This window comes from Phocoena phocoena, chromosome 11, assembly GCF_963924675.1.
Source record: "Phocoena phocoena chromosome 11, mPhoPho1.1, whole genome shotgun sequence".
NCBI lineage: Eukaryota > Metazoa > Chordata > Mammalia > Artiodactyla > Phocoenidae > Phocoena > Phocoena phocoena.
Genome location: NC_089229.1, coordinates 45,232,125 through 45,255,253, shown reverse-complemented (window position 1 = coordinate 45,255,253; position 23,129 = coordinate 45,232,125).

Genomic DNA, 23,129 nt, shown 5'->3' with positions numbered 1-23,129 from the left:
GCTCTTTTCTAGTCTGTCATGATGGCAGTGGTGGTGATGATGTGTATGTGTGCAAGGGGAGAGGCTTAGGAGTGAGCTAGGATCCTGTCCTGAATTGCGTCCTGATACCAACATAGTATTGAGAAACCCAACACAGCATCCCACATACCTTTCATGTGTTTTTCCCTGGTTTACTGCTGCCACTATGTTCAATTTGCTAGACTGAAAAATCGTTGTCGCTGTTGATGAATTAACTGATACTTAAACTGACCACCCACTCTGGAAACTAGAGGTCGGACACATTAACACTTTTTAAGGAACCAGCCTGTAGCTAGTTTCCTTGACCCAGTCCCATGCAGATCAAGTTTCCTATAAAGTCTTGACCTCTGGCATCTTGTCATACTTCAAAGCTGGGTGTCTGGAACAGCCAGGCGAGAAGCAGTGTGGTGGGAGCAGGGTGTTCATTTCTAGAGGGCCGAGGCAGGACTCAGCAGGATGACAGTGGTTTTTGTCAGGCTCTCTTTGTTGCTCTCTCTCTCTCTCTCTGATCTCCCTGTTATGGTTCTGGATGGTCTGTCTCTCTTGGTATCACATCCAGCTATTAGCTTCTGTTAATTGCTAGCTGATTGCTCTATTGTTTTTGATAATGCCCTAGGCACACCTCACTCCAAGGTCTAATCCAATTAAAGTCAGACCTGTTTGCCTTGGTAGTCTTCCAGGCCTTCTCTGGCCCCAGGAGGGTTCTCCTTAGCCTTTTCTCTTCCTGGTTCTCTGTTAAACTTTTAGCAAGTCTAGAGTTTTACCTATGACTGTCAGGGAGCTACCAGCCTCTTCTTAACTGCTCACCACCAAGATTTCCATTGTTTTCAATAACGCCCCCAGGCTTGAATTCACCTCTCTGTTGCAGATAAAGTCAGTCCCCTTACAGAGAGCGACAGAGCTTTCTGTTCTAAGGCCTGCCTCTCACTGGGAGAATGTCCATACCGCTGTTCTGGAGTTAGGGTCAGGGACTGAGGCCCACTTATCTCAGGCGGCAGTCCTGTTCTATGAGTGGGCACAGGGGATGTGTGGCAGTGCCTGGTGTTCTCGGCTTGCCCCCCTGGACATTGTGGAATGTCCCCCTTATGAGAGAGCTGAAGTGAGGGTGACCAGGTCCCAGCATTTTCCACCTGCCATGCCTGCGGTGGAGCTTCTGCATATACTGGTGGGTGCTGATGGAGGAAAAGAGCCTCAGACCGCTGTGCCACTCTTTCTTGGAATAGAGTTTCTGCAGTGCAGATCGGGGGACAGGGCATGGTTGTGATAAATGCTGACAGACTCCCCTTTCTAGGGAGAAATGAGCCTGGAAGCTGGGGAAAAGGGAGCCCTGTTTTCTTGGTTGCATCTGCTTGGAGCAGAGCTTCCATCACAATGAGCTGTTCTTAGTAAGATTTATTGGATTTTCTTGAATAAATGTTTCTCCACTTGCTATATGCCCTTGGGACAATTTCCACAGACTTTAAATTGTTGTTGTTTTTTAATACGGTTTTCTCCAGTTACAGTTGTTTTGCTAAAGAGAAGTTCCAGAGAGATTCTCATATGGCCATTCAGAAGTGTTTCTGTTTTATATCATTTTAAAAAATGGCATGGATTCTGTCTTGAGGAAGAACCATAATTTATTCAAGCTCTCTTTTTGTTTTGGGCATTTCAGTTACAACATTTATAAAAATACTGTGGTGGTCATCAGTGTAGTTTGATCTTTGCATAAATCTGGAATTATTATTATTTTTTTTACGGTACGCGGGCCTCTCACTGTTGTGGCCTCTCCCGTTGCGGAGCACAGGCTCTGGACGCGCAGGCTCAGCGGCCATGGCTCACGGGCCCAGCCGCTCCGTGGCCTGTGGGATCTTCCCGGACCGGGGCACGAACCTGCATTCCCTGCATCGGCAGGCGGACTCTCAACCACTGTGCCACCAGGGAAGCCCTGGAATTATTTTTTAGGATTAGTTCCTTGAAGTTTCATAGATGGTTCTAAGCTAGCATCTGGCTTGATTCCTACTGATGGTCCACATGGACTTGATGGTGAATACCATTTTTTCTGAAATTCTGTTTTTACAATATTAGTTTTATATTACAGCTGAAAGAAGACCCCTTGGCCCTCCTGTTTCAAAGATCCCAGTCCCTTCTGTATGATGCATTTCATTCTGTTTCCTTTAGGAAAGCCTCTTTCAGTCTTCAGCTCATTTGGGTAGGAAAGGTGAATTTTGAAGTCAGTAAGTGATTAGACTTCTGTAGTTCTGATAACTAATTCCTTCCAGTTCTAGAATTTCTCTTTGATATCTTTTTTTCTCAGCTGTTCCCCCAGTCAAGTAGTACCCAAATATCTTAAACAAACAAAAAAAATGAAAACATATTATTTCCATCAAAAGTAAGAATTGTTTTTTCATAGGTTTTGGGAGATGAATTGGGGACTCCTAAAAGTAAACTTCCCTACTTTAAAATTTCCTTTAGGACATTCCTGGTACTAATCATATTTTTAAATTCTTCTCTCTTATGGTCAGGTATTTATCACTACTAGAAGTGGGCCACAATAATAAGGAAACAATTTACAATAGGACTCTGTGCTATTAAGTGTATTTAGGAGTGAGGTGTACTTGTGCCTTACTGATATAAGTGGCTAGACTAAATTGAGAAACTAAAATTTCTTGTCTTGTTTAAACATTCAAGAAAACATATATATTCAGCTGTAACCCTTGTCCATATTGCTTACCCTTGGACTGTTTTAATAAGCTGTATTCTCTTTTGATTTCTAAATTATTGAGGAAATAATAATATAGCAATGATCTTCACAAAGCACCTTTTGTCTTGTTGGCACCCTATTCAAAAACCTTCAGTGTCTATAGGGTATCATCACTTACTCGGTCACATTACACTGTGGATACTGCTCTAAGTTGATTGTTCCCGACTCCCTTGCAGAAACTCTCTTCTCAAGATAGTGTGGTCCTTTCATTTTCTCTGAGGATGTAATGTCCAGGCTTACCTCTTATTCCTGCTTTGCCGCCTCCCCACCTGGATTGCCTCCCTAATCTATTTGCATCTGTTACTCCTAATTATCTTTCAAGGTGTAGCATAATAACGTGGGGCAGCTAACTTTTCCAGATATGAATATATTTAAAATGAGGTAGAGCTAAATCAATTGTACAGAAGAAAGAGGTAAGCAATAGGTATAAATACATAGAAAATTTGGTGTCCGAAAATTTGGTGGCTTTCAAATTAAATGGAAAAGATTGGGTTATTTACATGGCTACTCGTTTGGAAAAAAAGGAAAGCTATAATTTTACCTCATCCTTGTGCTAGCAAGGAACCTCTACTGGTCAGGACTCATGTTTCCATGAGAGGATTTATTTCTATAGAGTAACCCTTCCTGGCCTCTTTTGGTTGTGGCCTCACTCACACCTCCCTGTGGAGGAAGGTGTAACTTAACCTGACTGAGGGATTTGGGGGAAGGAACTAAGCAGGCCCACTTTGGCTCCTTTAGGGCTCCTCTCATTTGTGGAGAGCTCTGTTCTTGGGATGTGCAAGTTCCATTCTGCCTTGCTACTGTTAGTGAGGCCTGCAGTTGCCCAAATCTGCTGGAGCTGAGAAGTTTACTTAAGGGGATGTCGGGTGGCCAGAGACCAAACTGCGTTTTAAAATTTAATCTTATCTGCAGTAAAGCTGATTCAAAAATATATGCTTCTCTCTGATAACAGCATCTAGTTATCAGTTGGCTTTGAACTTGGACTAGGAAAGAAATATGATTATTTATGAGCTTAAAATCTCAGTATCTAAACCCTGAAAGCCATGAAAAAGAAAAAATAAAATAAAACTGCTGTCCATCAAGGCTCAACTCTTCTGTCATCCTGGAAGGTAGTGATGAAATCTTTCACTTTCCATCTCCCGACACTACCCATTGCTATCTGTCGCTTGGCATTTATCTGTTGCTGTGTGTTTTTATAGCTTTAGTTGTGTTAAGTACTCTTCACTAGGAAGACAGTGTTGTCATCTTTGAGCACCTGAAGTGCTTCCCAAAGAGTAGATGCTCAATAGATTTTGAGTGATACCAGTTGTGCTGAATAGCTCTTTTATGATCGCTTCAAACTAGTTCCTGATACCGGGACTTCTCTTAAATAATAATGTTATTGAATTTGTTTCGTACTTTAGAATTTTCAAACTGCATTTCAAATGACATGGGCGTACTTTATTTAATCTGTAAAGAATCCTATGAGATGGGAAGACCAAATTTTATTTCCATTTCTTAGATATGACAAAAAGATCTCAGAGAGGTGAATTACTTGTTCAGGGTCACGGTGTTTATAGATTACAAAATCCAGTATTTCTAATTCCTAGGAGATAGATCTTTCATCCTGCCACAACTGTCTCCTATATGATGGTGAAAACCTCAGGTGGCTTTCCAGAAATGTAAAGAATCCCATAGCATTAGAAAATACATGACATTTCCAAGCCCCAGTTGAAATTTGATGTGAAATTCCACCTGACATGTTTGTAGCAACTTTAATTATTTAATCAATTTGGTAACAGAATATTTAAAGCAGCCACAAAAATCATGGGCCATAACAAATTTCATCCATTAGTCAGACATTTTGCACCTCAATTTTCACTCTTCAGTTCTGTTTGTGAACTAATTGGCAACACTTGATGAAAATTTAAGATAGAGACAGACGATAACAGGCGGAGCAATCACATCTTCACAAGGAACTTAATTTACACACACACACAAATACACACGCATATTCATAGGCGCGGATCCTGCCAAGAAAAAGAGCCCCAGCAGTGCGGTTAGCTACAATTATGGCTAAGTGGCATAAAGGAATTTTGGCATATCATGGCGCCCAAAGGAATCGCAGTGATCTCTCAGTTCTTGGTCTTCCAAGCACGTTTCAATCTCATATGAATTCATCCTTGCAAGTTTTTTTTTTTTCTGTTTCGTTTGTCAGAAAAGTAATTTGACTGTATCCTGCTACTTGTTTTGTGATCTGGGGATGTCATGAAAGCAGTTCTCTTGCAAGCTGGACTAGAACAAAGTGTGTCAGTATGATTTATAGGAATGGCTGTGATTCTGCTTCGATGCACAGATAACCCATATATGACAGTGTATATGCACAAATGCCTTTTCACAAGAGGCTGAGGTGATCTTAAATGCTTCCATAATTACATGGTTATTATTGAACGTTTGAATAAAAGCAGTCTTTGATTACTTTGGGCCTTCTTTTTGGCGAATGCTGACATGAACTTTTCTGGCTTGACAATTGCAGGAAATAAATAAGTACAAGAAAGCCTCTCTGAGTTCAGATTAGACTACAGACCTGGCTGAAAAGAGTCTAGTGACTAAACATAATTTTCTCTAACACGAGATTTGGAGTATACTAGGCACACTGTATGAGGTAAGATGTGGGATGTGTACTAAGTAAGAAAACACAAAATTGGTGATAAGTCCTCATAGTTCATTCTTTCATTGGGCAAGATTGAGAGGAAAAAAAGACTTTGTTATTACGAAACATTCTATTCAGCTCTTCAGTCAGTGTAGATTAGGAAGAGGACACTGTACTTGAGCCATCCAGTAATTGTTTAATTTTGAAGCTAATATAGTTTCAAATAGAAAATGGTACATGTTGGGCTTCCCTGGTGGCACAGTGGTTGGGAGTCCGCCTGCCGATGCAGGGGACACGGGTTCGTGCCCCAGTCCGGGAGGATCCCGCATGCCACGGAGCGGCTGGGCCCGTGCGTCCGGAGCCTGTGCGCTCCGCAGCGGGAGAGACCTCAACAGTGAGAGGCCCGCGTAAAAAAAAAAAAAAAAAAAAAGAAAATGGTACATGTTTAAGAAATTTCCACTGCTGTTTCTCTATTTCCAAAAAATCAAAGTCACTCAGCCTGGCATTTGTATGTTGTTTTAAAGCAAGAAAATTAGTGTTGTGCTGTATATTCATGGAGAACACCTGTGTTTCCCCCTTCAAAATAAAAGCTGATTATAAATAATAAACGTTCACTGTAAATGAACAAACTCAGACTATACTACATATATATGGAAGGTAAATAGTATGCAACAACAATTGCTAATATTTTGGCAGATATCTTACAAGACATATAACTATACAGTCACAAACACAAGCATATTAACTGAAATTAGACCAAACAAAATATGTGATCTTTTTTCATTCATTAATGTATTATGGTCATTATTCCATATCGATAAATATAGATTTGTATTATCATTATTAATGGTTGCAAAGTGTTCCAGTGTATGGATACTCCACAAATACTTTAATTCTCCATTGATGGACTTTAGCTTATTTTCAGTTTTGAGTTTTATAAATAACATTGGTTCAAAGACACAAATGTATAATGTATCATTGTACAATTCATTCAATAAATTTTTATTGGGTGTTTTCTAGGTGCCAGATAGTATTCTAAGTCCTGGTGATATAGCAGTGAATAAAACATTTAAGACCTCTGCTTTTATGGAACTAACATTCTCAGGAGGAGGTCAAACAAATAAGTAACTGAGATAATTACAAATAGTGATATGTGCTTGAAGAAAACAAAATAGGTAAATATGGTAGTACCTGAATGAGAGAGGTAACTTTAGCTAGTGTAGTCAAGAAAGACTTTTCTAAGGAAATGGGATTTTATCAAAAACCTGAACAAAAGGAGCCACGAAGAGAGAATTCTCAGGCCATTGTCTCAGCCCTAATTTGGGATGAACTTGAGTGTTTGAAAAACAGAAGCATGATTGGTATGGCTCCAGTGCACCGAGCTGCAAAGAGCGAGTGTCAGAAGAAGAGGAAGAAAAAAGAATGGAGAAGTCCACAGAGATTGATCCTTCAGGGCCTCGTGGGCTATGATTAGGAGTTAGATTTTATTGTAAGTAGAATTTTTTTTTTTAAGTTCTCAATGCTGTTTGGGGAAATTAAGTGTGGTAGAGGTGCTGATTTTAGGTGAAGGAGCAAGGGAACCACTCATTTATTCAATCCATTTTTTATCAAGTATTTATGGAGCAATTGTCTCATACCAGCCATGTTCCAGGCCATAGAATACAGGGGATGCCACTCATTCAGTAATGACCAAAACAGAGGAAGTCCCTGCCCTTTTCAAGCTGACATTCTAGCTTCCTAATGTCAGGTAGAAAAGTATGTGAAAACTAAAGCAGGGTAGTGGGGTGTGTGTGTGTGTGTGTGTGTGTGTGTGTGTGTGTGTGTGTGTGTGTGTGTACACATGTTATTTTAGGTGGGGTGGTCTGGAAGCTCTTTTAGAGGAGATGACACTTGACTTAGATCTACAAGAAGTGAAAAGTAAGCCAAGCCAATAGGTGAGGGATAATTGTTTTGGGCAGAGGAATGGCAGGATCGGCAAGGACGATGGTTTTCTTCTAAATAGAATGGGAAGAGATTGGAAGGTTTCGAGCAGGAGAGCGACATGATATCACATTTTTTTAAGAAGGTTACCTTAGCTGGTGTATGAAAGGGGAAGTAATGGAAGTAAGGAGGAGAGTTAGACTCTGAAATTAGTCCAGGCAAAGATGATGGTGGCTATGAGGTGGGTGATAGTAACGGAAGTGGGGAAACATTGTCAGGTTCAGAATGTACTGAAAAGGAAGAGCTAATAGGATTTACTGATGGATTGGATATGGAGTCTTAGAGAAAGCAGTCAAGCTAGAATCCAGTGGCTTTGCCTTATGTATATGGTGAGTGGTGGTGCCAGTTCTGAAAATGTACAAGACCAGGAAAGGAGAAGTTTTGAGGAGGAAGATAAGAGTACATTTTGTATATGTTAAGCTGTAGATGCCTATTAGATGTCTACGTGGAGATGCTGAGTTGGCAATTGAATATACAAGCCTGGATTCAGGGCAAGGGTCAGGTCTGGAGACATAAATTTGGAGATATTAACATTTGGAGGATATTTAAACCTGTAGCAATAGATGAATGCATGTAGGGAGTGAGTAAACAGGGGGAAGAGAAGATGTCTGAGGAAGGAGTTTGGGGAACGCTGACGTTTAGAGATCACATGGAGAGAAGTGCTAGTAGGAATGGCCAGAGGTAGGAGGAAGCTCAGGAAGTTGTGGTATCTCAAAAGCTAAATGGATAGAGTATTTGAGGAAGGAGGCAAGATCAACAGTGTCAAATGCTGCTGGGGAGTCAAGTAGCAAGAGGACTGAGAATTGACTGCTGGGTTTAATACTGTGAAGTTCATGATGTCCACGAGGTTGTTTTTTTTTTTTTTTTTTTTTTTGTCCACGAGGTTTTGGTAGGATGTGTGGATGAAAGCCTGAAGGGAGAGGGTTTGAGAAAGAATAGAAGTGAGAAAATAGAGATGGAGGTTATAGACAATAAAGTTTTTTTTTTTTTTTGCTATAAAAGAGAGCAGAGAGGGCTTCCCTGGTGACGCAGTGGTTGAGGGTCCACCTGCCGATGCAGGGGACACGGGTTCGTGCTCCGGTCCGGGAAGATCCCACATGCCGCGGAGCGGCTGGGCCCGTGAGCCATGGCCGCTGAGCCTGCGCGACCGGAGCCTGTGCTCCGCAACGGGAGAGGTCACAACAGTGAGAGGCCCGCGTACCGCAAAAAAAAAAAAAAGGAAAAAAAGAGAGCAGAGGAAAAGCTAGAATAGGATGTGGAATAGAGGAAGGTTTGTTGTAATTTGGTAGTCAGATTTAAAGATGAGAGAAATTTTAGGACTTTGAGCATTTACTTTAAAAAAAATACAATTTTTGATTAAAGGGCTTAATTTTGGCTTCAGTGTTGGGGTCAGATCATGATAGTAGAAGTAAGATTAGTCAGGAAGCTATTTGCAGGGATGCAGAGAAAATATGATAGTGGTCTGGACTACAGTGTGGACAGTGGAGAGGAGAGAAGAGGATGGATCTGGGATAGATTTTGGAGGTAGAGTTGAAAAGACTTGTTGAGCTGGCTGGAGGAAGTGAGAAAAAGGAGGGATCAAGGATAATCAAGTTTCTTTCTGGAGCAATTAGGTATCTGGAGGTGCCATGTAGTAAGATGGGAAAAATTGGGAGATCGATAAGTTTTGTTGGGAGTATAAGAGCTTTCTTTTTGTTTTGCTAAGTTTGAAATTGCAATTGACACATTATTTTCTTGGGAGAAATACTTTGAAGAGGAACTGCTAAGTCAAAGTGTTAATTTTTTAATATATATTTCTAAACTAAATCCTCTAACAGTATCTGAGATTGTCTGTTTCCCTACATTCTTGTCAGCTTTGGATATTGTCAATCTTTTAAATCATTGCTAATCTAATGGGTAAAAAAAATGATATTTCAGTGTACTTTATGTATTTGACTATAGTTAACACCATATACCCTATATATTTAGGGTTTTATTGGGGGGGATGGGAGAGTAGGATCATTACTTGTTGTATGTGTGTGTGTGATTGTCTCTTTGTGTCCTTCAGTAACTTTCATTTTCTTATTGATTTATGGGAGTTATTTGTATATTACAAACAACAACCATTTCCAAAATATGTTGCAACTTTTCATTTGGGTTGTTATTTATTGTTCAGTCTTATTTGTGGTGACTATTACTTTTGTAATATAAGAGGTTTCAATTTGTACAGAGTCAAAACTATCCATTTTTTTAAAGTTCTTGCTTCAGTGTTACGTGTATGTAACCCAGATATCAGTTTCTCTTTCAGAATTAGGTAAGATTTGTATAATCCTCTATTCCAAGTCCTGAGTGAAGCCTTTCCTAAGACATCTGCAAATGCCTGATGGCTTATATCTTATAGTGTTTTGAGATCCTGCCACACTAAACTTTGACTTCATGCATATCTGATTTTCTGAATCTGTTTTCTTCTTTTTGTTCTGTGCTAACTTATTCACCATCCCCTGACTTCCTCAAAAGCCATTCACATAGGGGATGGTGCCTTATTATTTTTCCAAATGTCCAGTCAACGCATCAGGTACTGAATACTGCTCTGCCAACTTAAAATAATAATGCATGTATGCTTGGGTCTAATTCTAGACTCTAGTTTATACCATTTGACCTTACAGTCTAGAATGTGGTTTTAATTGTATTAATTTTATAATTCTTTATTAGTTCATTTAACACAATTTTTGATTAACTACTATGTGCCAGTCACTGTAGTAGATGCTAGGAACACAGCGGTAAACAAGACAAACATGATTTCTTTCCTTGTGGAGTTTAAATTTTATTGGGAAGTTACAAATAATTAAAGACAGAATAATGTTTTGAAAATTAAAAAAGCCAAGGAACAAATAATTAGGTTGAAGTGATAATAATTCAAAGTCTGCTTTATAGAAGACGGTCAGGAAAGGGTTCTGAAAATTTGACATGAAACCTGAAAACAGAAGGATGAGAATGACCCCACCATTGAAATTGTTTCATCAGGGCAGAGATGAGGTGAAGGCAAAAACCCTCAGACGGCACTTCAGTCATGTGAATTGAGGGGACGCGATTCTTCTGCTTAGGAGCTCTTTTTTTTTAAAATTATTGAAGTATAGTTGATTTACAGTGTTGTGTTACTTTCAGGTGTACAGCGAAGTGATTCTTTCATTCATATATATATCTATATATATATATCTATATATATATATATATTCTTTTTCAGATTCTTTTCCATTATAGGTCATTACAAGATCTTGAATATAGCTACCTGTGCCATACAGAAGGTCATTGTTGTTTATCTATTTTATATATAGTAGTGTGTATATGTTAATCCCAAACTCCTAATTCATCTCTCCCCCCGACTTTCCCTTTTGGTAACCATAAGTTTTTTTCCTATGTCTGTGAGTCTGTGAGTCTGTTTCTGTTTTGTAAAGAACTTCATTTTTTTAGATTCCACATATGTGATATCATATGGTGTTTGTTTTTCTCTTTCTGACTTACTTAGTATGTTAATCACTAGGTCCATCCATGTTGCTGCAGATGGCATTATTTCATTCCTTTTTATGGCTGAGTAATAATCTCAGTAATATACCGCATCTTCTTTATCCATTCATCTGTCGATGGACACTTAGATTGCTTCCATGTCTTGGTTATTGTAAACAGTGCTGCCATGAACACTGGGGTGCATTATGTTTTCGAATTAGAGTTTTCATCTTTTCCTGATATATGCCCAGGAGTGGGATTGCTGGATCATATGGTAGCTCTGTTTTTAGTTTTTTAAGGAGCCTCCATACTGTTCTCCATATATTAACTTGAACTTCCATTTCTTCAAGAGGCTATGTATTTTTTTATCATATTTAAGATTTTTCAAATCAGAAACCTAGCTTCAATATAACATATTGAAAAAATTTTCATTTTCCAATTATTTCATTGTTTACTTCAGGTGAACATGTAGCATAACCAGAGGGAATGTCCCCCAACTAAGGAATAAATGGCAGAGAAAAGAGAAAACATACATTGAATTTATGCAAAAATCCTGTCCCCTAGAAGAAGGAAAAATAAAAGGGTGGCATAAAAATGACACAAAAATAGCACAATTGAGAAGAGATAATTCAAGTAAAGAAAGAAGTGTTTAATAACTAATTTGACCTCTAAAGGAAATTAGAGAAATCAAGAACTCTATAAAGCAAGAGATGAAAGATGAGATGATATGACATAGGAAATGAATAAATAAGAAGAAAAGAGAAATGGCAAAGGAAGTTCAGAAATGAAATATCATCGGAGAAATCAGAGCATCCGAAGCAGTGAAAAGCAAACGAAATGTAGAGAAAACAAAATCCATAATGTAGAAGACAGGCTTGAGAAAGCCATGTCAAAATAAAGAGGAAAGGGACAATGAGAAAAAAATTAAAAGGGAAAATAATGGATACGAAGTAAAAGCAATAGAAATCCAATATCGTCAGTTAGGACACCTGAAGTAAGCAATGAAATAGTTGGAAAATGAAAAAATTTTTCAACATGTTCTGCTTCTTTGACTCCCACTGAATACTTCTCCTGGGAATTAAGCTAGAAGTCTAGATCAGTCACGGCTCTTAGAGTGTGGTCCACAAACCATCGCATCAGCATCATCTGGGCACTTATTAGATATGTTAATTCTTCGACCCCCACCTGAGACCTCTTGAATCAGAATCCCTAGGGTGGGACTCAGCAGTCTGTATTTTATGAAGCCCCCCAGGTGATTCTGAGGCATACAGAGTCTGAAAGCCACTGGTTTAGGTGTGTTTTTTTCCCCTCCCAGTGGCTTCTATCCTATTTATGTTCATGTCACATTTCTAAATACTAGAACTTGGGGGCGATATATTTGAAATGCATTACACTGTTCCCTTGGTAGCGTTTAATGTTGTGTTACTGTTTGAATAGAACTGTTTACTACCCTGGCATTCTTTCTCATATGCTTAACATCAGACGTTTTTGGGTTTGTTTTAGTAAACACAAAATCCTTTTTGGTTTCTCTCATCTCTCATTTATTGTACCTTTTATGTCTCATTGGCTGCACATTGTACCTGTGTTCTATGACATGCTCATCTCAGTTGCTGATAGACATTGCTATCCATAGTATGTGTTCTCCATTGTAGCAAATAAAATTTCTTCACACTGATCCAGATTTGGAGATACATTTGTGACACTAACTACACATCAGTATTCTGTTATACACATTTAAGAACCAATGGTTTATGTTATCTGTCTCGTTATATTGATTTTTGTGGTGGGTAAGGAGAGAACTAGGGCTATGCCCCAACATGTTGATTTTTTTTTTTCTGGATTATCTAAGAATGAACTTGAATTGTTGTACTGAAAGTTTAGCTTTTTGGATTTGAGAAAATATCCTTCTTTGTTGGAGAGGGTTTGGTTTGTTCCTCTATTTAAGAATGAGTTGGTGACTTATCTCGTGGCGCAGTGGTTAAGAATCCACCTGCCAGTGGGCTTCCCTGGTGGCGCAGTGGTTGAGAATCTGCCTGCCAATGCAGGGGACACGGGTTCGAGCCCTGGTCTGGGAAGATCCCACATGCCGCGGAGCAACTGGGCCCGTGAGCCACAATTACTGAGCCTGTGCGTCTGGAGCCTGTGCTCCACAGAGAGCAAGAGAGGCAGCGTTAGTGAGAGGCCCGCGCACCGCGATGAAGAGTGGCCCCCGCTTGCCACAACTAGAGAAAGCCCTCGTACAGAAACGAAGACCCAACACAGCCATAAATAAATAAATACATACATACATACATACATACATACATACATACAAACAAAATGTAGCGTAGCAACTAAGCCCATGTGTCACGACTACTGAGCCTGCGCTCTAGAGCACGTGAGCCACAACTAGTGAGCCCGCATGCCACAACTACTGAAGCCCATGTGCCTAGAGCCCATGCTGCACAACAAAAGAAGCCACCACAAAGAGAAGCCTGCACACTGCAACAAAGAGTAGCCCCTGCTCACCGCAAATAGAGAAAGCCTGCACACAGCAACGAAGACCCAACACAGCCAAAAAAAAAAAAAAAAGTAAAGGTGTGTAGTTTTCTTAAAAAAAAAAAAAAAAAAAAAAAAAGAATGAGTTGGCTAATGATGTAATGTCAAATTAAAAGAACCCCTATAGGCATGGGTTATAAAGGGACCTGGGAAAACTTTCGAGGCTGATGGGTATGTTCATTATCTTGATGTGTCAATGTTTTCATGGGTGTATACATATATCAAAACTCATCGTGTTGTATACTTTATATATATATAGTATGTTGCACATCTCTTATACCTCAATTAAGCTGTTGAAAAAGCCCCATGAGTTTTTGTAGACCTGTCAATATAGTTTGCCTTATAGTATAATTTGTGGATGTGGATCATTGGTTCTAACTATGGCTCTTTGTAAATTTTATCTGTCTTCCCACCATTCATGGGGCAGAGAAAAAATAAGGCAAACTGTGGTGTCTTTTCTAGGCCTATCATTACGATTTTGAACTTTTTCTGTTATACAGTGAAAGGAGAAGCTACAAGTGTTACTGGCTAACTCAACATCCACCCTAAATCCTTCTTAGTGTGCGAACACTGCATTCCCAGATCTCCAGAAGTCAGTTTTAGATAGGATTTAATGTTTCATCAGTGAGATGCTATTGCATGAGACACTGATTAAAAAGTGGACACAGGCAGGACAGGGAGAGTGTGAGGGCAGAAGTTGCGGGGAGAGGTGACACGGTTCTGGACCCCCTAATGTGGCAGATGGTTTTCCTATCAGCTGCTTCCTGTCAGGGGGTGGTGCCACTGTGTTCCCAGGGTGTCCGTGTGTCCTGTGGTGGCAGTGTCCTCAGTCACGTCAGAGATAGTATGGTTTTGCAGTCATCAGTAGTACAAATGGACTCTTGATTTGTTACCTTTCTGGAGTGGTGGTGGTCACTTTCTCAATCACAGCAGAGACAGAGTGGTTTTTAGGGCTGGGAGTCAGTCCTGGGCTGTTAGCCTGAATCCTGCTCCTGTGCCTTTATAAAATTTCTGGAAGCACATAGTTCCCTATGATAAAGACTTTCTGCTTAAACTGGTTAAAGTGGATTCTGTTGTATGTGGCTGAGACCTGAGTGATAACCTGAGTAATTAGTACCAGAAGTGGTTATAGACAGTAAAACAGGAAGGCAATGGACTTGATTTTGTTGAAAGGCACTTGCAGCACAGAAGGAGCAATTACTTAAGTTATTACCTCTGGTCATCCACTGTGATAGACCACTGTGGAGGACGTGAGGAAGAAAAGGACTTGGGAGTGGGTGGTTCTGTTTTTTTCTAAACTGTGCTGGTGAGCTATAAGAAAAAGGTAGGCTCAATATTTTACATTCTCAGCCCTAGAAACCATCTGAGAATCAAAGAATTTTTACAACTGTACTTAAAGAATCTCTCATCTTTTGTAGCCTCAAGACTAATTTAGATGGAAATCAGATGGAAAGTCTGATGCTGCGGATTGTTGGTTGAATTATAAGGTAGGTTGAATTGACAGTTTTTCCATTTATTTTTCACAAAGTTGAAAACATTGACTCAGAAAAAGTTGGACCCCATCATTGAAATGATATCATTTAGAAAGACTTGGATAAATCTGTATACTCTGTACCCCAAACCTCACCAAGTCCTCTACTGCACCTCTGTTGCCTAATGATGTTGACCTTGCTTTGCTTGAAGACCCTGTAACAGCCTTTTGTGAGGCAAGTCCCTTGCAAAGAAATATCAGTTCTTTTCTTGTAGCACCCTCCCTACCCTTATTGCTTCCACACTTATAGCCAGATCAGATCTCTGCATGTCCTAGGGAACAATTGCAGCATCAAGCCCTAGAGGAAAAGGCTTACAAGCAAAAGGAATTAAATGATTTTGCTAATATATTTATAACAGCCAAAATCTGGGAACTATTTGTGGGAAATAGATTTTGAAGATACTAGACCAGTGCTGTGATGGGGTGAATTTATTGGTATGGACACAATTACCAGAGATTTGGGATTCAATGTGTAGTCTGAGCATCTGAGAGTGTTTCTGTGGTCTGATGGCTGACTGACTCCTAGACTTAATGGTGGCTTAAGCTAATAAAATTGAGATGCCAGAAATTCCTTAGTATCATGAAAAAGAAGAAATTCAAGTATTAGGGAATTAGGAATGTTAGAATGGATTTAACGTGTGTGATCAACTCGACTGCCCCTAACTATGTCTCTCAAGATCACTCAGATAGTTGATAAATACATCGATGTGAGATAGCCATGGCCGTTCTCTATAGGTTGAAAGTGAAGACAGAACATGCCATTCAATCAGAATCCCTACTTTAGTGGGAATGATGGAATTTTATGTAGCAGAGGCCAGTGTGGCATGAACTATGCCAGAATGGCTGGGCATAGTTATCTCAGTAGGTAGAAGTGGTTTGATGGCAGAAATTTTTAGTGGTGACTTACTGATCTTGGGGCCCTAGGAATGAAATAGATGGGCAGCTCACTAAAAACTCAAGGTCTGGGAACAGAGGCCTGACTTGAGACACCATGGTAATCACAGCCTCCCTACCAATACCCAGACCTAAGTGAGTACATAGACCCAGAGCCTTTTGAGTGAAAGGGCATCATTGTTTGCTCTCCCTGCAACTTTGGATTCCTCCTTCTTTATTACAACAAGAAATTTCTGGGATCTTTATTCATCCTGGACCGCCATTAAATACAAATTTTCAGTCAACCAATGATCAGTATTCTTTTATTTTTTATTTATTTATTTTTATTTTATTTTTTTTATGATCAGTATTCTTGAAGAAAGACTACCAAAACATCACAAGTACATACTGTAAATCTTCCTCCCATTGCTGATAACAAAGGGATATTTTATGGGGTAAAGAAAGATACTGGACCTTTCAGTGATTATTGATACTGGTTTTGAGATAGCACTAATCCATGGGGACCCAGTCACCACTATGGTTTACTGGTCAGAGTGGAGACTTATAGATTCTAGTGATAAACAGAGTTTTGGTCAATGTCTACCACAGAGTTTTTTTGGTAGGTCCATGTGTATATATTGTGTTTTTTCCCAATTCCTGAGTATAGAATTTATATAAAATAAATTAGTATGTATAATATGTATAACTACATGTATATTCATATATGTTCAGTATATTCAATAAGTAGCAGAATCCAAACATGCCACGTTCTCTTTGGCAAGTAGCTATTCTCCTTTTGAGAAACAGCTCTTGGTGTGCTATTAGACTCTAGCAGAGACTGAATATATAACTGGAGGACACAGATATACACACAGACTGAGTGCTGAGTTAATGCTTCTCATAAAACTGAGTGGTGTCTGATTTGCTAAATCATAAATTAGTGCATGTCTAGCAGGACTCTATTATCACGTGGAAGTATAATATATGCTATAAGGTTTGTGCAAGTCTTTCTACTCCATTCTTCCCTCAACCCAGCCCCAGGAACTCATGGGAAGTTCCATATAACCTGAGAAAGAAAAAAATTTAAGTCTGTTTATAGATGGTTCCTCATAATATGTGGCCTAAGCTGGAAGTGGGCTGACTGCTGAAACATCACAGCTTTGCACAGGGTATTATTGAAAAAGGGGGAAGGAAATCCTCCCAATGGGCAGACCCTATGTTCTAGTGGTGTACCTTGTCCAGAGTGAAAGATGGCTGAATGTAGTATACATTTTGATTCATGGGCAACGGCCAGTGGCTACTGGGTTGGGAAATACAAGATTGGAGGACTTTTGACAAGGAGATTTGAAGAAGAGATAAGTTGATGAACCTTTCAGATAGACCCAGAGGTTGAGTCATGTGTTCTTTTATTTTTTTTCCTTAAAAAAAACCACACACTTTATTAAGGTATGATTGATATGTAAAAAGCTGTACATATTTAATGTGTATAACTTGATGAGTTTGGGGGTAAATATACACTGTGAAGGCATTACCACCATCACTTCCCCAAAACATATTCATCACCTTCCAAAGTTTCCTCCCACCCCCTTTATCATCATCATCATCATTGTCATCATCATCACTATTTTGTGGTAAGAATACCTAATATGAGGTCTGTTTCTTAGCAAGTTTAAGTGTAAAAAGTGTATTAAGGGACTTCCCTGGTGGTCCAGTGGTAAAGAATCCTTCCTGCAAGGCAGGGGATGTGGGTTCGATCCCTGGTTGGGGAACTAAGATCCCACATGCCGTGGGGCAACTAAGCCTGCACGCCACAACTACTGAGCCCACATGCCTTAACTAGAGAGCCCTGCATGCCACAAACTACAGAGCCCACATTCTCTGGAGCCTGCGTGCCACAACTAGAGGGAGAAAACCTGCAAGCGCACACCACAACTAGAAAGAAGCCTGTGCGCTGCAGCGAAGAGCCTGCACACCGCAACGAAAGATCTTGCATGCTGCAACTAAAGACCCGATGCAGCCAAAAAAAAATAAAAGTGTATTAAGAACACATACTTAATATGTTCTTATCTACTACTTTTTTTTGCATTTTTTTACCACACTTAAAAAAAAAAGGAAAAATGCACAATCTTTGGAACAAAAGAATCAATGGTAGAAATTTAAAGAAAAGATACATAACCAAATAACACAGTGAGGTATGAAAAAGGGTTCTTTCTTTTTTTGTGTTTTGTTTGTTTTTCTTCTTCATCTCGCTGTAGAGTTCCTCTACTGATAAGTATATAAAGCATACAAAGTATACGGTACAAATTATACAGTATTGATAGCTATAAGTACTAGTCTTACAGTAGATCTCCAGAACTTATGTACTGTATCTTATTTATCCTGAGTCATGTGTTATGTATGACTCCCACTTTTGGAGAGCAGGTTCTCAAAATCGTATGAACATTATGGTCACTCACTGTATGACAAAGATAATCTTTCTCCAGCCACTCCAGTGTTTGCTCATTGGGTTAAAGAACAAAGTGGTTGTGGTAGCACTGATGGAGGTTCTACATCAGCTCAATGACATGAATTTTCTTCCACTATAGTTGAGATGCAACTAAGTGTCCAAACTACCAGCAACAGAATAGTGCCCAGGTGATAGTTAGATTATATTAAGCCACTTCCGTCATGGAGAGATCAGTGATTTTCCTCACTGGAAATGGATTACTCAATTTGGATTTGAATTTGCCTTCTCTGCTTACTGTGTTTCTGCCAGCAAACATCTGAGGACTAACTAAATAGCTTATCCACAGTATCCAACACAATTCTTTTTCTGATTAAAGAACTAATTTTAAAGCAAAAGAAATAAGGCATCATGTTCATACTTAGGAGACTAAATGGTAATATCCATTCAGAAGCAGTTGCCCTTAAGAAATGGTGGAATGAACCACTGAAAAGCTCAGTAATGGCAGGACCTAAGAAATAACACCTTGTGAGATTGGAATGCTGCCTTAGAGATGTGGTACTTACTCTGAACCTCTGACCAACATATTTCTCTCATAGCTGGAATAACAGGGTCTGAGAGCAGAGTAAGAGACTAGGGAATGGTATCTCTTACTATTACACCAATATAGTACCGAATGACCTACTTAGAAAATTTTGCTTCTTGTTGCTGAAATTTGGGGCTCTCCTAGGTTAGAGCTCTTATATCTAAGAGAGGATTACATCCTCCAGCAGATACAAGACTTTAATTGGAATATGAGACCATCAACTGGCCATTTTAGGAAAAGGAGACTAATCTTGTTTTATCTGCCATAATTGATCCTAATTATCAAGGGGGAAATAGAGAGATGAATATGCCTGGAACGCTAGTAATCCTTTTGAATGCCTCCTATGACTACTTGTCTACAGCTAGAAAACTGTACCTGATCACCATGTTGTGGAGGTTGTTTTGTTGTTTGGAAATACAAGTATGGAAAGTAGGTTGTATATGGATGCCAAGTATATAGAAAGTAGCTTTATAAACAAATATTCCAATCTTCTTCTAGAATCAAAGGCTGAAAAACTTAAAGACCACATTTTCTAGCCTCCCTTGCAGGTAGGGTTCTGGACATGATTTAGATACATCAAGCAGAAGCATTTTTATGATACGTTGATTAGTGATTGAGTCACATGGGTAAAGAGGCAGGATGTAGGGCATCCATTTTTGCTTGTATGGATAGAGAATGACAGAGGTTGCATGGTTCTGGGGTCATCTGTTAAAGCTTCTTAATTCAGAATGTGGCTCCCTGATTCAGCAGGTTCCTGCAGAAGCAGCTTTCCTGACCATAGCAAAAGCTGTTTGGCTTTGGGAGCTGTCCAGATTCAACCCCATTTCTCCTGATCTTCCAACAATTTTGTAAGAACTTAATTTCCTTCATCAAATCCTGTTCTTCAAGTAACTAGAGTGGATTTTATTTTCTGCAGCTGAACCCTGTAGAATATATTTCCTTCCAATTTGGAGATATTAGTGGGATTTTTTTTTTTCAGAAAAATTTACATTTACCTTCAACCAGGCTGTACTATACTCTTGAGAAGGTGAATTATGTAGATTACTGGCAACTTCTTTTAATTTAGTACAAATTTAGACAGTGTTTCTCAAATGTTGTGTTCTCAGGTTAGGACCCTGTCTTGTTTACAGGGTTGTTAAAGATTTCATTGCTTATTTTGTTTCTTTCTTTGAAAGTTATTTCCAACAGAAAAATATGATATCTTTAATAATTCATTACAATAAAAATCTTTGATTTATTCGAAAGTTACCTTAATTTCAAGCTCAGTTTATATTCTGTTATTCAAGCTGGCAAGCTATAACCATGTCTATCTATTTGGGGATTCCTTGAATAGGAAAACAGATATACAGATTATGTCTAAATCTAAAGATATCATTTCAAATTACGTCAGTGGGACAGACTTTAAAAAATAGGCCTAAGTATTCAATTTTACAAAGCAGGGACAGCCCCAGTGGTTCTCAACCTTGGCTGCACATGCAATAATCTTGGAAGATTCTAAAAAGTGCGAATGTGAGGACCATACCTCAAACAAATCGAATCATTCTTTTAGGGATGAGTAATTTTTAAAACCTCCCCCAGATGATTGTATTAGTCTGATCAGGCTGCCATAATAAAATATCACAGACCAGGTGGCTTATGCGACAGGAATTTATTTTCTCATAATTCTGGAGGGTAGAAATCCAAGATCAAGGTGCCATCAGGGTGGTTTCCAATGAGGCCTCTCTTTCCTGGCTTGTAGATGGCCACCTTCTCACTATATCTTCCCTCAACCTTCTTCTGTACACTTGAGTTGAAAAAGAATCTCTGGTGTCTCTTCCTCTTCTTATATGGATACCAATCCAATCAGATTAGGGCCCCACCCTTATGACCTTGCTTAACCTTAATTACTTCCTTGAAGGCTTATCTTTAAATACAATCACATTGCGGGGTTAGAGCTTCACCATATATATTTTGGGGGGACACATTGCAGTCTATAGCAGTTTGGCAACCACTGGTTTAGTGGAACCATTTGGTCATGGGGGCTGGACTTTAGGAAATAGGAAAAAGTAGACAAGTCAAAATGATATACCAGGTTTAGTTTATGTGGCAACCTGGCAACTTCTGTTGGGTAAATGGACAGAAATAGCACTAAATAGGGAAAGGAATGAGATGGGGGCAGTAGTTGGTCAACCAGAACATTTAGTCTGGTTGTAGGCTCAACTCTAATGCAAACTGGCATAAGGTGTTTAAGGCATTATATCCCAGGGTGGGTTACAATATGGAGACTTGTTTAGTGCTAGGGTTCTTAAAGTCACGAATCCTGAAGTAAGTAACAAGAATTTGAGAATCAGGGTCCCACTTCAGTGATGGGAGCAGTAGGAAATTGATGTGTGGTCCTGTGAACTGGCTTTCAGCACAAAGTTCTTGACCTTGTGTGAAAACTGGAAAGCAAGCCTTGAGTCCTCAGGAGCCAACCAGGGCACACCTGGGAAGGTTAGAGAGAGAGAGCCTGAAGAAGACGAAATCAGTCCCTATGGTTAACTGATGTGAGAATAGCTGACTGTTGTTAAATCTCATTTGTTGGTGGAGTGAAGAATTCTTTTTATTCTTTGATATGACTTTCACTGGTCTGGTATTTAGAGCAGTGGTTCTCAAACTTGAGCAAACATCAGGACCACCTGGAGTGGTATTTCAACCATGGATTGCTTGGCCTCATCCCCACAGTTTCTGATACGATAGGTCTGGGATGAAGCCCAAGAATTTGCACTTGTAACAGGTGTTCAAGTGATACTGGTGCTGCTAGTTTGGAGACCCCTTTGAGAATTGCTGGTCCTGTTTGCATGTAGTAGATATTTTGTTTTTCATGTGAACACTCTAAAATGTAAATCTGCCTCATATATGAATGCTTGTCTCTGTAATTTCTTTCTCTTTCTTTCGAATAAATAGCTAAATAGCAAAACTCAGAGAAGGCAGGAGAGTAACTTTTGATAATGGGAGACAGGGTGCTCTATAGATGCTCAGGAAGCTAAATCCAGCCTAGGAGCTTCTGAGTAATGGGGAGAATCCTTCAGCTACCACTCAACTGAGAAGTTATTGTTTCTCCCTAAAGCTAGAGAAGTCAATAGAACCTCTTCCATCTCAACAATGGCAGCATGTTGTAGCAGGGTTTACAGGCACTGTTCAGAGAACATATTATCAGAATTATTTGATATAAGTTAACTTGTGTTTGTTTTGCCTCCATTCCCCTTTTCACCTCTAAACCACCAAAGGTAGACTCCCTTCAAAGCGAAGGTTAGGGATTTAGAGAAGGCAACTTTGGAAAAAGAGGCCTTATCCAATGTCCAAGATGAAAACAATGGGATTAATTTTTGTTGGTCTGAGAGTTTAAAGAAAAGGAGATAAGACCCAGGGCCTCTGCTTTCAAATGAGCCTGTCTGCTTTGTGCAAATGCAAGGGCTGCTCTATTAACATGGCTTAGATTTAAAACATTACTGGATAGCTTTCTGATAGATGACAGCAAAGTATCATGAGGAAAGGGCCTTTTCCTAACTTTCATAAAGTCTCCATTTGCCTCGCAGGCCCCCCAAATTATCTCAGATTAGGGAAGAGAGGTGAGACAAAAACAGAAGAGTAGAATGTGGTGTGACAGATGCCTAGGCCCCATTCTCGGACTGTGCTCATACTAGTTTTTCTGCTCAGAAGTTGCGGAGTAAATGGTCTGAGAGGAGGACCAATGAGAGGGACCTCTCTCATGCTCCAGAGCTGAGCAGGACCAGAGAAGCAACACAGATCCACTGCCTTGGGACAGCTTACCAGAAGAGGGTGTCCAGAGTGACTAAGAATTACATGGCTTATGTCTTCCGAGATCTCGCCTACTGACTGTCCTGTGTCTGAGTCATACTATTACCCTGCTCATGTCTGACCACTTGTTTACCAATTTTCTAGTTGTTCAGAAGGTGAGACCTTAGGCTGCCCGTATTCAGAGTCATCAAGTGAGTGGGAGTGATATCCTGTGTGAATGTTTAGTCTTCTCATAGCCACTGTTCAGCTACCCTGTGAGGATGCAACACCCATTTATACTCTTAAGCCACAAGAGGGCCCTGGACATTGGTAGAGCACAGGGGGTGGGAAGGACATACTGTAACTCTACCATTGGGCAGGGTCAGGGCACATCGGTCTTTTCTAAGAAAGGCAGAGAGAGAGGAGGGCATATCTCTGTTATACACAGAGAGCCACATTGCCAGTGTCTTGGTATTTCATTCATTAATTTAGTAGCAAAGAGAATAGAAATATTTGGTTGAGTTGAAGTACAGGTAATGTACTGAC